The sequence below is a fragment of the Chiloscyllium plagiosum genome, unplaced genomic scaffold, assembly GCF_037043375.1.
Source record: "Chiloscyllium plagiosum isolate Xiang-an unplaced genomic scaffold, Cpla_swu_hap1 HiC_scaffold_5, whole genome shotgun sequence".
NCBI lineage: Eukaryota > Metazoa > Chordata > Chondrichthyes > Orectolobiformes > Hemiscylliidae > Chiloscyllium > Chiloscyllium plagiosum.
The window spans coordinates 85,042,666-85,059,274 of NW_028270143.1; the positions used below are offsets into that span (position 1 = coordinate 85,042,666).

The 16,609-nt window shown below is 37.9% G+C and overlaps 1 protein-coding gene across 2 annotated transcripts in view; it reads right to left on the reverse strand.

Moving 5' to 3' along the window:
• Nucleotides 1–16,609, reverse strand: part of dnajc1 (DnaJ (Hsp40) homolog, subfamily C, member 1) — a 253,728-nt gene that overhangs the window by 205,758 nt on the left and 31,361 nt on the right. The window contains exon 1 of one of the 2 annotated variants that reach the window (XM_087987390.1): nucleotides 6,048–6,152. The exons of the other annotated variant lie outside the window; for it this stretch is intronic. The gene's annotated coding sequence lies outside the window, so the exon portion shown is untranslated. Of the gene's footprint in view, nucleotides 1–6,047; nucleotides 6,153–16,609 lie in introns of those variants that run through there. 2 annotated transcript variants of the gene reach the window in all.

Genomic DNA, 16,609 nt, shown 5'->3' on the forward strand with positions numbered 1-16,609 from the left:
TTAGGAAATAGAAAAATAACTTGAAATGTGCAAAGATCTTCATGTTGTAGAACTTTATGTTTATCCTATTCCTAACACATTTTCAAATCCATATTTAAATATCACTAATTTTAGCAAATCATCTGAAGCAGATGTCACATAAAAAGTGTGGCTAATTTTAGAATTCTTAAAATATAAATTGCCCTCAGTACTGCAAATGGGCTGAGTTTAATTCAAACTGTGGCTCGAGTAACAGATTGACATTAACACGCAATAACATGACAAGTGCTATCTATGCATTTAGCCCTCAGGTTCAATATTTCAGTTTCTAGTATGCTTTGTTAATGATTTATGCTTTAAAAAAATGAAAAAGGAGCAGTACAAGAAATGACTTCTAAAGAATGTGACTAGCAGCACTGAATCATCTGAAGTACCTGAAGCAGATGAACTAAGACTTCAGATTACAATTTAAGGTTTAAAACTGAATGCTTATTACTGAAACATTTGAAATCAATCTGTGCACTAAGTAATTTCAAACTTAAAATAAAAAATATTCTGAAGGAATACTTTAACATGAAAGAAAAATACCTACAGTTCCTTTTGTACCCTCTCAATATAGCAAATTGTTGGAATTCTCTATTAATCAAGCAGCCATATCCCATAATGCTTGTATATTTTAAAATGTTTTTGCAAAAATTGTGCAAATGTTGTTAAGAATTACAACAGTCAAAATGTCTGCATACAACTCAAAGCCTTCAACCATTCTGTGCTTTAACAAAACGTGTACTAGGATAGCAAACATTTCTGTCAATATTACTCTATTGAATATCATGTTTATTAGATGTTTTCGTAAAAACCTGTCATTTGTCATTATTTTAGATTATATTAAAGCTGTTCATATGTCAACACAAAATACAATAGTGTAAACTCAAATGTTCTATTTAAGTGCCCTACGAGTGGCGCACAAATGAAACAAACAAACAATTATAAAACTGCTACTTATCAAGGTACTACAAAGTTGCTGGTTTGTACAAGAAAGACAGGAGAATCCACACCTAGCAACTTATCTTGGGATTAAAAAAAACCTGCTTTGATAAAATGCAACATAAATGGATTATATTACAAACAGTATGGAAAGAGAAGGGTTGCAAATGCAGGAATCATATAAAATTAGAAAATATGAAAATGTCTAACTGAAATTGAAAGCACAGTGCATTTTACAGCTCTACTGTCAACAAAGCCTTGCTATTTAAAACTACAAATTGTTTGGTCTTACTTAGCAGTTTTGTAAGCAGTTCTTTGTAATACTATTTTCAGATCTAGAATAATGAGCTGGACTGGTTCACAAAGCTGTAAATCATCGGCTCCTATATACAGAGAAAACTGTTGTATTTCCCTAAACATACTCCCTCCCTGCCTGGCTCATAATATGCCACAATAATCTTACGGTAAAATCAACAGCCCAAATAAGTGCAAGGCTGCAGAACAAAGAGTTAGTTCATCATCTTGGAAGAGATAAAAATGCAAAGCAACAATTTTATGAACCAGATTAGAGAATGTTTTCAGAAAATTCAGACATTTACTTGATACATTTGTGACCAATTTCACTTTTTGGAGAATTAAATATTTTAAATTTCCAAACACTGAAATTTCAAAACATTTTTGTTTACAAGTTGTAATTTGAATAAAGCTAATGGAAGAAGTAAACACAAACTTTCAAGTATACTTGGCATTCAATTACAGGCTCCAGGCTGTGGCTTATTTATTTATTACATTTTCATTTTCAAGGCTTTCAGAAAATTAGACCATCAATTAAAAATTAAGCCCTAATTGGAACAAATCATCAGTTTTGTTCATATTGTCCTCAAAGCATTTCTCCAAAATGTTGAAGAAAATATTCTGTTGATCATTTCTTAAACAATTTAAATAGATTGGCCATGCTCACATTGTGAAACTTAACTCGTTCAAACCATTTTAATTAAATTTTAAGTAATTGAGCATCACAGGATGATGTCAATAAATGCACGTGTTATTGCACTAATTTGTTTCTGAATAAAATCTCTTTTTAAAAACTGGTTCTCCCCTCTACTCCTCAGGTTGCTTAAGTGTGGATCTTATTCCCATTTAAGACAAAGAATTATTTGACTACACATAGCATCACAGTCAAACCAGCTCTGGCCCAATTCAACAGCCACAAATGCACATTTTGATCTGGGGCCATGATATCAATTCAGGGCAAAGTCACTTTATTTTTCTCTTTCCGCACATTGCTCTGGCCGCGATCAGCTTAATTCAAGACATGCCAGAAATTAAACTTGTGTTGTTTGAACAATGATATAAAACAGTTTTGTTACTATTAACTCTGAAATTTACACCAAGCCATACCAAGAGCAAACCTATAGTGTTCATCTCTAACATTTGTTTTTCCATTATCTGAGTGGAAACATTGACAAGTTAACACTTTCTCAAAAATAACAGTTGTGAAGATAGCCAGTGAAGTGCACATCTCACATGTATTCCACAATATAATTTCTGTGCCACTGGTTCTCATCAGAATTACATCAATTTCTGTTTTAAAATAAATAAAATGATTATGAAACATTTACCATTTTAACCCATTTGACAAAAATGCAAGTTATCATGGAAACTACCAGGTTATACAGTACAGTGAAACTAAATTAACAGATGTGGCTGAACAAACAGAATTAGCATAGTACACTGGGTAAGTGACTCTCTTTACAAATATCAATTTAAGTAGTCTGCTATCTCAGACTTAGTGCCTCAGCACTCAACATTTACATAAGATATTTTTTCTACAAAAAACAAAATCCAATTTAAAAAAATCCATGTTATCAAAATTTTTATGCAATAAGTTTCAATTAGAAAATGTATCGTAAGACATCTATAATATTGTACACTGAAAGTCACACGCATGCAAGATTGAAGAGTTCTCCGACAGAGTCTTATCTAGCCTCAAAAAAATGTTATTCATCTTTCAGTCTTGGCTTGCATTTACAAACCATCATTGATTACGAAGGTCAAAACCAATTTTAATTAGGACAGTATTTTGTTTGCACAGACATAGCCTTGTTTCTTGTAACTAGTAGCAGAATAATTAAAAAAAAACTGTGTGAAATGCATGCTCCCTGACAAGCTAGATTTACTTGTATTAAATTTAATCTATGCCTGGCCTTGAAAAGAATTCTGAAACAAGGTTAGCACAGCAAAAACTAAAATTATCAGGAGTGCTACCAATGCGTTTGTTTTTCATTTCCTATGCATTTATTCTTACTAATGCACTGCTGTGTTGATGCACAACCCTGTTAATTAATTAAGCAAAAAGCTGGAAACAATTCACCAGAACATGCAGAATTATAGTACAAAGCACAGTTATTTGCCACAATAACATACTGTACCAATAGATCGTATCAGTATTGAAACCCATGATAATTGCATAATTTTTTTCTGCATCACAAGAATATGAATTATGATAATCAAAGTAAAAGAGGAAGGGGACCAACTATAAGGCTCTTTTCATTTAAACAAAAATTACATTTAGAGACTTAATTAAGTTATCTAAAAGCAAACACATTGCAAAAAAAAAGGATGGAGTGCAACATGCACTCCAAAATATGACAAATAGCTTAACAGCAAATGAGAGATCAATGTCACCCAAGATAAAATACTCCATAGCTCAGCACATAGTGGCTTTAATTATTAGCTAATTTGTTATAGAAACAGCGACCAAGCTATATTTCATAATATGGACTATTTTAAGTAGAAACTATACTGAGGCATGAACTGATTCTATGGATGCCATGCAGATACCACACCCCCAACCTAAAATTTTAATTAACTCATCTTCACTAAATTTTTAAAAATCCTCAAAATCAAATGTAAAAATTTGCTTGCCCACAAATCACTATTTAAGGTGATGCCAAGAGAATAATTTTGAACACAGGTCTCCCATACTGCTTTAGAATTGCAAAGCTAAAGATTTAATAATAGACAAACCAGAGCAGGTTGGTTCTACTCGGAAGAACAAAAGAAATGCAACAGTTCTTATTGTAAGCGATTATCTTGGTTAATTAAGAATGGTTACTTTTAACCTCTGCCTAGCAAGGCCAGATGTATGGGTGGAAATCATTGCAGTGTTGAGCTGCTGCTCTCCAACACAAAAGGAGGTTCAGAAGGATTTGTGCTTACAAGGGTTACAAAGTTAGATAATTCAATTGAACCACTGTGCATATGCTTCAGACATAAATTCTGTTTGGTAGATGGATTGAGGGGTTCTGAGACATGGGATTGTATTGGAGAGCATCTGGTAAGTTGATGCAATAATCAGGAAAAAGTATTTTATTTTTAAAAAGCTGCAGAAGCAGTGCACCCACTTCAAATGTCCACACATCAAAAAAAAGACCAAGAGGAGAGATTGGTTGTTCCCTTTTCACTGCCACAGTTAAACTCCGCTAAATATCTAGAAGGTTGACTATTACAACTAATTGTTAGGGATTTACAACCCGCTACAAAAATTTAGGATGCAGCAACCTACAGCTAGCTTGCATACCATTACTAAGTGAAACAAGTTTTCCCCCTTGTATAGTAAAAATTAAAATTATGTTTTTTGCCTAGAGTAGAATGTACTCAACTTCAATGCCTTTTTCGCTCGATACCACTGCTTGACCATAATGGAACCATGTCCTATTAATCAGGCATTAACAAATTGATCCATAAATGCTATGATTGAAAATTAGTTTTAAATAGCAAATCAAGGCAACCAAAATTTAAGAGTATATTCTTTATATTATTGTTTCCTTTACTCAAATGCAAAATGTTCTAAATTGAGATTTAAGTGTAAAAATGTAATAAAGTGGACCGCACATAATTTAAAGGAAAAAATTCACACAATGAGCTCGTATTTTCAAATCTTAATTACTGCTTTCTCTTCTACACACGATCAGTATGATGAGAGTGAGTGTGAATCATTTAAAAATTTAAAATAAGTCCATAGTTCTTTACATGCAGTTACATATGACAGAACAAAAATGCATACTGAAAACGTATCTGAGAGGAGTCATGTCTCACAGGTTGTCTACTTCTTAAACCCACAAACTGGTCTTGCTCATCCCAGGTACATTTCTTCAATGTACAAGGGTTTTAAGGAACTGCACAAGCCAAAATCAGATGCATAGACAAGCAAATTAAAGATGTTTCAAATGTCCCAAATACATCCATCAGAGAGACTAGATAAACTAAAGGTTGTAGTGTACTGTAACCAAGTTTTTATCAACTCTTCTCTTAAAAAAGATGGCTCACAGAAAGCCTAGTCGCTGAAGAGGACCACATACTTCTCGACATGCAAATTAAAAGACAACTTTCAAATTAATTTTGCTTTTGATTGTCATACTGGAGTAAAACAGCAATGAGTTTAAAAATTGCACACACGGAAACTTGCACAATCTTAACTCACAATTCCACATGGCGCTGAACATGAAAGAACTATTTCAGGAAGTGTTATTGCAAATGCAAAACTAAAGAAGTCACTGCGATAACACTCAATGGAAAACTGCAAGATTTTTAAATTTGCAGAAACTGACCAATACAAATGTCAAAGGAATTCCCCACACATTTAACTTCCTGCATTGTTTAGCTATTTGAATGGCTTAATTATCACACAAGATGCACCTGTTGGAATTTTAGCTTTGGTAACATTTCTGAAGAATATGGTAAAGCAGAATATTAGAAATATATTTTACAGTTTATATTGCTCTCTGAATTTTACATAGCAGGTTTCTTTGGGAAGTCAATTTCCATCTGACTACTATCGTCAGTAGGTTCCAATAGCATTTGTCGTATAAGCAAACCAGAAATGTCATAAAAAGATGTGCATTTTTTCAATTGTTTCAACATTTAGTAAATTGAATCTTCTAGAACCAGCAAACAAAAAATACATCTGAAACTACAGCTTGATTTTCACAACATTTCCTGCATAAACACCCAAGGAGTTTGAAGCATCTGGATTAAACTAAGGTATAGATTTAAATTCAACCATTCACCAGACCTCTTACCTAAGAGAGAGTGTGAGAAAAAGAAAAACTGTATTTTTAAAAACTTAAATTATATTCTGAATGCAAATGCAAAATTAAGAAATTCATCAATGGAACGTTTGGAACAGAATGAGTATGATTCAGCTCCTTCTTAATTCCGAACAAAACCAACACAAATCTTCGGTTAACACATAGTATGGCAAGCTCTGCGGTGCTGCCATCAGGTGGTTAGCTAGGACATGACAACTGAAACAATTCTCTTATTGTGGTTTTCTCTGTAGCAAATGGCTTTATTTTAAATTCCATCCCATAAAATAACACATGGATCATAAGAAATGACCAAATTGTGGAATTAATGCCTATAGGCATGAGAAGTAAATTTTGTTCCAAAAAGGTCTAGCAAAAGCATCATAGTTTCAGTTGTTTAAAGCTAAAAATACTGCATACTTCCACAAAACGAAGTTGCCAAGTAACAGAAATTACACTGTGCCTGTAAATTCAGTTTGCAAAACAATAAACCCATTTATAAACAAGTTGCCATCAATTAAATTGATCCAATTTGGTATGCGCAATAAGTGCTAGGCTTGAGTAATGAAAAAAAATAAATATTCCCAACTGTCTACTTCACGTGGCTAATGTTTTATGGATCTTACAAGTAACTACAACTTCCTCCTTTGATGCAATGTTGAATGAAAATCTCTGTTGTCAAATACTGATGTAATATTCAAACACTATTCATGATATAACAATTTGGAAATGAGAAAGAGTAACAAAGTTGTTTGAAATTTGAGGCAATTCAGACAGCATCTGAAGTATAACCAAGGCTTACAATCTATCAAACAAAAGGCATACACCAAAACACAAATATTTCATTTTAAACAACAAATGGCATATTTACAGCATGTTATACATCCTGTATAATTTCCTCTGCTGGTTTCATCTCAAAGGAAGATTTTAGTGGGTGCCCTGTGCTACCTTGACCACATAGCCAATGACTAGATATTAGCCACAACAGTGATTACAAAACAATTTTACGATTGCACACATATCCTATTTCCCCAAGTTCGACAGAAGGCAGTTTAGGAGACTGAATTCGTACCAGGCTTTTTTGCTCCTCAATCCAGGGGCACTGAAATCAAAAGCACACCCACTGTCAGCTCACCAGAGAGCAGTTAGCACATATCAGAAATCAAACTTGGGACTTCTCTAGATTGTACAAATTAGTGGGTGATGCCACTGAACCAGAGGAGGCATTTTTGTTTCAAATTTCTTGCATTCCTGTACCTTGTTTTTACTTTCCAGCATGAAATTATACACTATACAAAACAGTAAGCAAGATTCCATAACCAATAAAACACATTCATATTCTTAAGTACCTCTCAAGTGGACTTTATTTTCCAGGACCTGTGATCAAAAATTTTTTTTTGTTATATCCCAAGAAATGAAGACATGAGAATATTAAATATGATGAATGCAGAAAAGGAAGAAATTGTTTAACAGCTCTTATCAGCAAGGCTTTATAGCCAATTCAAAATAATGGATGAGTCAACCAATATAATGTAGGTGACGTAGATATTTTCTGATCAAACTGTTCAGAGACGTCATTACATTTCAGGAGCAGGTGAAACCTGAGCCTATACTTGGATGTTCAAAATATCTTTCATAAAGAATGAAAGAAGGCCTGCTTCACCATAACCTAATAGCTAATGCGATTATGGCCTTAACTCTAGATTTTGCTATCCATTCCCCATAACTTTAAATTGAGTGAGTTGAAGGTTATCTAACTCAGTCTTGTATACAATCAATGATTCAAGCTCCATTGCACTCCAGTGAAAGAGAATTACAAACACTAAACCTCAAGGAGAAACTCCTCCTCATCTCCATAAGAAATAGGAGATTCCTTATGAAACTGTACCCCCAACTCCAGCTACGTCCTCCCCGGACAGTAAATATCCTCACAGCATTTGTAGTCTGTCAATTCCTCTCAGAATTTTGTATCTTTCAATAAAGTCACCTTTCATTCTTCTAAAGTCCAATGAGTACAGGCCAAAACTGTTCAACCCTTTCATACAAGACATACCCCTTTATCACAGGAATCACCCAAGTGAATCTTCTCTGAACTACCAAAGTCCCTCCTTAAGCAAGATGACCAAAACTATACACAGTACTCTAGGTGTACTCTTGTACAGTTGCAACAACATTTTCTGCTTTCATGCATTATCCCAATTTAAAAAAGACTAATTACTTGATGTACCTACATGCTGACTTGTTCTGACTTTATGAATCATGTATATGTACATTCTGGCATCTCTGTACCCTAGCATTCTCTCTCCTTTTAAATAATATTTTGCTTTTCTGTTTTTCCTGTCAAAGTGAACAACCCCACATTTTCCACATTGTACAGCAGTTGCTAAATCTTTGCCCACTCACTTATCACACCCAAAGTCAATTTGAAGATTCTGCATCCTCCTCACAACTTGCTTTCCATCATGTTTTTGTACTGTCAGCAAATGGTGGCCACTATAGTAGCTCCCTCATCCAAGTTATTAAAATAAATTGTAACCAGTTAAGGTCACTGCACTGATCCCTGCAGCATTCTACTAGGCACAAGTTACCACTCAAAAAAGTGACCCATTTATCCCAACACTATTTCTTATCAGTTAGCCAGTCCTCTATATCCATGTTAAAAGACCATCCCCAAAACCACAAATTCTCAACTTGCAACCCAAGAAAGGTCAGCTTTAGGATTACAACAGTTTTCAATATATATCAGTGACTTGGAGGAAGGAAGTAAACGTTCAATAGCCAAAGTTTATAGACGACACAAAAATATGTGGAAAGCCAGGTTGCGAGAGGAATATGAACAGTTTACAGAGAGCACACTTACAGTTCTGTGGAAGGGTCACTTGATCCAAACATTAAATCTGCTTTCTCTCCACAAATGCTGCAGATCTACTCACTTTTTTCAGCAATTTCTTGTTTTCTCTCTATTTACAGCATTCACAGTTCTTTCCATTTATATTTACAGAGATACATTGATAGGTTAACTAAGTTAACAAGAAGTTAGCAAATGAGTACAATGTGGGAAAATATGAAGCTGTTCATTTTGGAAGGGAGAACAAAAGAACATATTACTTAACTGGAGAATAGCTGCAAAAAAAAAGGAACTTGGGAGTACTTGTGCATGAAACACACAGCTTGTCAGTTCAGGCTGGGTGGGCCCAAGGGCCTGTTCCTGTGCTGTAGTATTCTTTCTTCCAGTACACAGGTGCAGCAGGTAATCAGGAAGCTTAATGGAATATTGGCTCTTATTTCAAGGAGGTTGGAATGTAAGAGTAGGGGAATTCTACTGCAACTGTACAACGTGGTGAGAACACATCTGGAGTACTGTGACCAGTTTCACTCCCTTTATGTAAGAAGAGATACCATTTCATTAGAGGCAGTTCAGAGAAGGTTCACTGGAATGATCCCTGGTAGAGAAGAATTGTCTTCTGAGCAAAGGTTTAAAAATGGTGGGACTCTACACACCGCAGTTTAGAGAATGAGAAGTGATCTGATGGAAACATATAGGATTCCTAACAGACCTGACAGGGTAAATGCTGAGAGAATGCTTCCCCACATGGGAGTCTCTAGAAGCAGAAGGGTGTCTCAGAACAAAGAGGCACCAATTTAAGATTGAGATAAAGAAGAATTTCTTCTCAAAAGGCTTGAGTGGAACTCCTTGCCACAGAGATCTGTGGAGGCAGAATCCTTGTGTATATTTAAGGTTGAGATAAATTCTTGATCAGTAGAGGAAATCAAGGGCTACAGCAGGTGCTGGATCAACCAGGATCCTACTGAATGGCGGAGTACGCTCAAAGGACTGAACAGACTCCAGTTCCTATTTCTCATGGTCTTACAGAACGTATCCAGAACGTTTTTTTGTCGTCTCATCTGCCCTTGAGCAGCCAATACTTTCTACAGTTCTGGTCGCCATGAATGCACTGGCATCCATCAGCCCCCAAATACTATGCATGGAAAACGTCAAACCTAAACATCTCTATTGTTCACTAATTTGGATGTTACATATTTTAAAAGTGAATTTGTTAACTGCACTCTTCAGTTGTAATAAACATCTCCTGATTTAAATCACTTGGTTAATCAAGAGAAACAAGGAAGAAATACTGACCAATCACCTACCAGTTTTCCTGTGGCTCTGATAGGTAGAAACAGGTTGAAGAGTTCTCTTCAGCTGTTTGCTATCTCCCACCACCGCTGCCGTTCTCAGGCAGGTCCACTCTCCACATGCCTCCCTCTGCGCCACAGATTTAGTGTACCACCGCTGCTGTACTTTTGACACACTTTTACTCTTCTCTTTAGGAAACTGTTGTTCCCATGCGCTCATCTTGTTTGAGATGATGCAGACTCTGCTCGTTACACTCTTTATGAAGCTGCTATCCTCATGCTCTCTGATACTAAACACAGGTAAGAAAGGAGATGTGGTTCTGCAATCAGAAGTTAGGAATGGCATTCCGTGCATGTGTTTTGCTCAAGCTGTCTGGTATGCTTGGGAATCAGGAAAGAACATTGGAAAGCAATACTGGGAGAAACAGGTGAATGGACTCTGGGTAATCCAAGATACAGGACGGGAAAATTTTCAGTTTGTAACAGCTGCTCCTTTTTTAAGGTATTTTAGGTGTTGGAGGTGATTTCCTCGAATTACAGAAGCAGCAATTACTGTTTTATATGCTGTTGCATTCTTTTGGAACTTTGGAAAAAAAAGTCAAAACAACAGCAGTTTTAAAAGGGAGAAGTACAGAAAAAGGAAGCACATGGTGAGGACAGTGCAGGAGGGAGACAGAGAGGGAGAGAACCTGTACAGTTACCGCCTTTGCTGTTTGAATTCATGTATTGCTGGACATCGGAGTGCATCTGGGAAAATTAACAAACAGTGAAATTCACAACTGACCTTGGAGGAACAGTCGGGCGAAGTTCACAGCACAGAATCAGATAAGTTAATTGTTGTTTTTAAGTGTGGCTTACAAAGAATCTGCAGTAGTGTGTAGAGTGGGTTCTTTCTTGATTATATGTTTTTGGAGATATGTCTCTTGATTAAACTTAAAATATAAGCCATAACTATTAATTTAACCTGGGGCAGTGTTTGTAGAGGAATAAGACAGTGTTACTGCAGATATCTGCCATAAATGCTGTTGGCTCTGAATCCTATCAGATCAAATAGATCGGTTAGAGAGACAGTTAGAAGCAATGAGGAATTTACAAGAGCAAGGGGATGATATGGATGGCAGTTGAAGGAAGTAAGAGGGGGGGGGGGGGTCTCAGATACAGTCACATTGATGGGTTAACTCCAGGAAAGGTAAGAGAGGTTGGCAGCTAGTGCAGAAGTCTTTTGTGGCTATACCCATTTCAAACAGGTATGCGGTTTTGGAAAATGTAGGGGGTAATGGATTCTCAGAGGAACGTAGCACAAATAGCCAAGTTTCTGGTATTGAGACTGGCTCTAATGCAACGAGGGGTTCGTTGGGTTCCAAGGGGTCAATTGTGTTAGGGGATTCTCTAGTTCGAGGTACAGACAGATGTTTCTGTGACCAGCAACGAAAAAGCAGAATGGTGTGTTGCTTCCCTGGTGCCAGGATTAAGGATGTCTCAGAGAGGGTGCAGAATGTTCTCATGGGGGAGAAGGACCAGCAAGAAGTCATTGTCCACACTGGAATCAATGACATAGGAAGGGAAAAAGTTGAGATTCTGAAGAGAGATTACAGAGAGTTAGGCAGAAATTTTAAAAAGGAGGTCCTCAAGAGTAGTAATATCTGGATTACTCCTTGTGCGAGGAGCTGGCGAGGGCAGGAAGAGGAGGATAGAGCACATGAATGCATGACTGAGGAGCTGGTGTATGGGAGAAGGATTCACATTTTTGGATCATTGGAATCTCTTTTGGGGTAGAAGTGACCTGTACAAGAAGGACGGATTGCACCTAAATTGGAAGGGGACTAATATACTGGCAGGGAGATTTGCTAGAGCTACTTGGGAGGATTTAAACTAGTAAGGTGGGGGGGTGGGACCCAAGGAGATAGTGAAAATAAGAGATCAATCGGAGACTAGTACGGTTGAGAACAGAAGCGGGTCAAAACAGTCAGGTCAGGCAGGGACAAGGTAGGACTAATAAATTAAACTGCATTTATTTCAATGCAAGGGGCCTAACAGGGAAAGCAGATGAACTCAGGACATGGTTAGGAACATGGGACTGGGATATCATAGCAATTACTGAAACATGGCTCAGGGATGGGTAGGACTGGCAGCTCAATGTTCCAGGATACAAATGCTACAGGAAGGATAGAAAGGGAGGCAAGAGAGGAGGGGGAGTGGCATTTTTGATAAGGGATAGCATTACAGCTGTGCTGAGGGAGGATATTCCCAGAAATACATCCAGGGAAGTTGTTTGGATGGAACTGAGAAATACAAAAGGGATGATCACCTTATTGGGATTGTATTATAGGAGCCCCCATTAGTCAGAGGGAAATTGAGAAACAAATTTGTAAGGAGATCTCAGCTGTCTGTAAGAATAATAGGGTGGTTATGGTAGAGGATTTTAACTTGCCAAACATAGACTGGGACTGTCATAGTGTTAAGGGTTTAGATGGAGAAGAATTTGCTAAGTGTGTACAAGACAGTTTTCTGATTCAGTATGTGGATGTACCTACTAGAGAAGGTGCAAAACTTGAAACTTTATTGCTGGAACAGCACAGCAGGTCAGGCAGCATCCAGGGAACAGGAGATTCGATGTTTCGGGCACAGGCCCTTCTTCAGGAATGAGCAGAGAGTGTTCAGCAGGATAAGATAAAAGGTAGGGAGGAGGGACTTGGAGGAGGGGCATTGGAAATGTGATAGGTGGAAAGAGGTCAAGGTGAGGGTGATAGGTCGGAGTAGGATGGAGGCGGAGAGGTCAAGAAGACGACTGCAGGTCAGGAAGGCGGTGCCGGGCTGGAGGGATTCGGCTGAGACAAGGTGGGGGGAGGTTGTCTCAGCCGAATCATCCCCATCAAGCCACATTCGGGAGATTTAAACAATCCTTAGATAAGCACATGGATGATTTTGGGATAGTGCCGTAGGACGAGCTGAGAATAGTTCACAGGTCGGCGCAACATCGAGGGCCGAAGGGCCTGTTCTGCGCTGTATTGTTCTATGTTACAAACTCACCAACACACTGAAACAGCAGCTAATGAACTTGAAACACCCTATATAGACAACAAGCAAAACAAACGTCATTTACAAAATACCTTTCAAGAACTGTAACAAACATTACATTGGACAAACAGGCAGAAAACTAGCCACCAGGACACATGAAATCAACTAATCACAAAATCATGACCCATTCTCACTAGTATCTTTAAATACAGATGACGAAGGACACCACGTCGACGGGGACAACACATCCATTCTAGGATAAGCCAAACAGGGACATGCACGAGAATTCCTAGAAGCATGGCACTCCAACCGGAACTCTATCAACAAGCACACTGACTTGATCCTATTTACCACCGCCTGGGAAAAAGAACAGAAAATGACATCACCATAGGAAATGGTGTCACCACAGGAAATGACATCAACCACGCCAGGAAACTCAAACATATAAAAAGAAAGTGGGCTACGCCACCAGTGTTTCATTCGGGGGCTCACTGAAGAGGTTACTTAGTATAGTGATTAAACGTCTGAAAACAAACCTTCCAGCTCAGCAAGCAAACCTAACTCCAGAACTTCAACCTGAGCTACAAATCTTCTCAAAACTCGTTAACTACTGATCACTAGCAGAAGATATGTAGAGGTAGAACTGTGAAAACAGGTTTATTTGGAAGCACTGTCTTTCGGAGCCCCGCACCTTCATCAGGTGGTTGTGGATGTTAAGATTGTGAATTTATAGCTAAAGGAGTCCGGTGTCATGGAGATGTTTTAGAGTTTGATTAAAACTTTCTTTTTTTACAATGGGATATGCTGATTTCTGTTCTTTGATATGTAAATCGCAAAACTTCTTTTAAATTACATTCTCAAGAGAGCTCAGCTTTTTAAAGAATAGTGTAAAGACTGTGTCCCAATGCTATGGCAGACTGACAAACCCTCTGTAGAGTTTTACAGAATTTTACATGGAATAATGTAGTTTTTGAGCAAAATAAAATGTAATTCTGCAAAAATAAATTCACCCCATAAGCTCCTATGTGTGCACACGTAGGAGTGACAGATTCAGTGTGTATGTGAGTGTCTGCGTGTGGGTGTGTGCATGTGATAGATTGAGAAAGAGAGAGAGTGTTGAGTGTGAGTGAATTGTGAGAGGGTGTATGCGTTGGTATGTGTGCATATGAGAGAGAGCTTGTGCATGAGGGAGGGTCTGCATGGGCGAGAGAGCGCCTGTATCATGCAGTGGGGTCACCTGTAGTGTGACCTGAACCCAATGTCCCGGTTGAGGCCATTTCCATGGGTACCAAACTTTGCTATCAGCTTCTGCTCAGCCACTCTGCATTGTTGCTTGTTCCAAAGTCCAACTTGGAAGACAATTACCCAAAAGGTCCGAGGTCGAATGTCCCAGGCCACTGAAGTGTTCCCTGACTGGGAGGGAACACTCCTGCCTGGTGATTGTGCATCCGTATGGTTGAGTAGCCAAGATATTTACAGGAGAAATTTATGATCCCAAAGACTCCGGTTCACCGAACTTATGTTAATGGACATCCTGTTACTTCTACATTTGATACAAGTTTGGCTGTCACTGTTATAGTTATGATGGCTGAAGAATCAGAAATTACAGCCTACAAAGATGAGACTATACAATGCATGTGCAATGACTGTCAAGAGCATAGGTATATTACAATTTGCATTGCAGCTCAAGGTACACAGGAGATTTGAAAATAAGCCCTTCATCAGGCCCAAAACATCGATTCTACTGCTCTTTGGATGCTGTCTGACCTGCTGTGCTTTTCCAGTACTGCACTCTGCAGTCACTTTCCCCTGATGTATTTCACAACCCCATTCTCCTGCCTTCTCCCCATATCCTTTATTCCTTTACTAATTAAAAACCCTATCTCCATCTTAAAAACAAAGCCTATAGAGGTCAAGTCATTGACTGTATTTAAGAGTCAACGACTTCTGGCAAAAGAAATTCCTCAAGTCCGTTCTAGAAGCTTCATCCCTTCACCCTCAGGCTGTACCCTTGCATCCGAGTCTCTCCTACCAATGGAGCCATCATCTCCACATCCACTCTAACCAGGTCCTTCAGCATCCTGCAAGTTTCAATCAGATGCCCGTTTATCCTTCTAATCTCCATTGACTACTGATCCAGAGTTCTCAACCACTCTTCATATTGTAAGCTCCTCCACGCCCCCTCCAATGCAGCACATTCTTCCTTAGAGATGGGGCCCTAAACTGCTCAGACTTACAGAGCCAGAACATTTTTTTTGGGGGGGCGGTGAGCTGTAAGTGAAGTACAACACCATAATTGGAAAACCAACATCTCTTTCAAAGTCACACTCTATCTTGACTTACATATCAACAGCAAAATCGGTTTAGCTCAGTTGGCTGGTTTGTTGGTTTATACAGAAGTGTGATGCCAACATTGTGGGTTCAATCCCATTACCGGTTTGAGGTTACCATTAAGGACTCTCCTTCTCCACCTCTTCCCTCACCCGAGGTCTGGTGGCCCTCAGTTTAATCACCACCAGTCTAATAAGAGAGCAGTCTGGTAAGACTATGGTGACAACAACAACATATCAACAAGTGAATTGTTCAACATCAGATACTCCACTCCCTTCAGGAACGAAGAAAACCATCAGACATGAATTACAGAACTCAAATGAAGACATTCACTATCATCACCACTGTCATATGACAAGTTGGCACAGGCTATAAATCTAGATTGCCTCATCCACACATCGAGAACATTTTACTTCTCAATATAGCTTTTTGATTTTTGTTTAAAAATTGTTTTTAATTACCCATTGAGAAAACAACTTAGTGAGTTAGAGTGCATAATTTTGTTAAAATGTATTTAAGCCATAAAGGAAATGATATTTCAGATCTATTCAGATCAGATGGCTTAATCAACATAAAAAGTTGACTTATAAAATGGTATTCATAATTTTTAATGTCTGGAGAATTAAATCACAACTCTCTTTGTAGCCTTTATTTCTAATAACCTATCATTCAGGAAAAGTAACACTTAAGCAATTGCACTTTAATCCTTCATTTGGAAAAAATTACTCAAGTTCTTTGCACAATAGAAATAGATACATACAAATGAATTCAAATGAACCCAACATGCCAAGAAAGATATAGCTTGAACCACAACAGTAGACTCTCCAACTCTCACACTACTAGCATAAGTTAATATTGGCCAGTATTAGGGGATGTAACAGTGTTCAACAACTCTCTTAACCCAGGCCAAACGCTGCAAACTAGCAAATCCCACAACATGGATTTCTCTCATCTACTGATAGATCTGGTACAACAAGGCAAAGCTGGGAAGCTCGTTTATTTATGACAAGACACAGGGAAATATTCTATGTTTAAAAGTACATTGTTTTTTATGGTTATGCAAAGCAGAC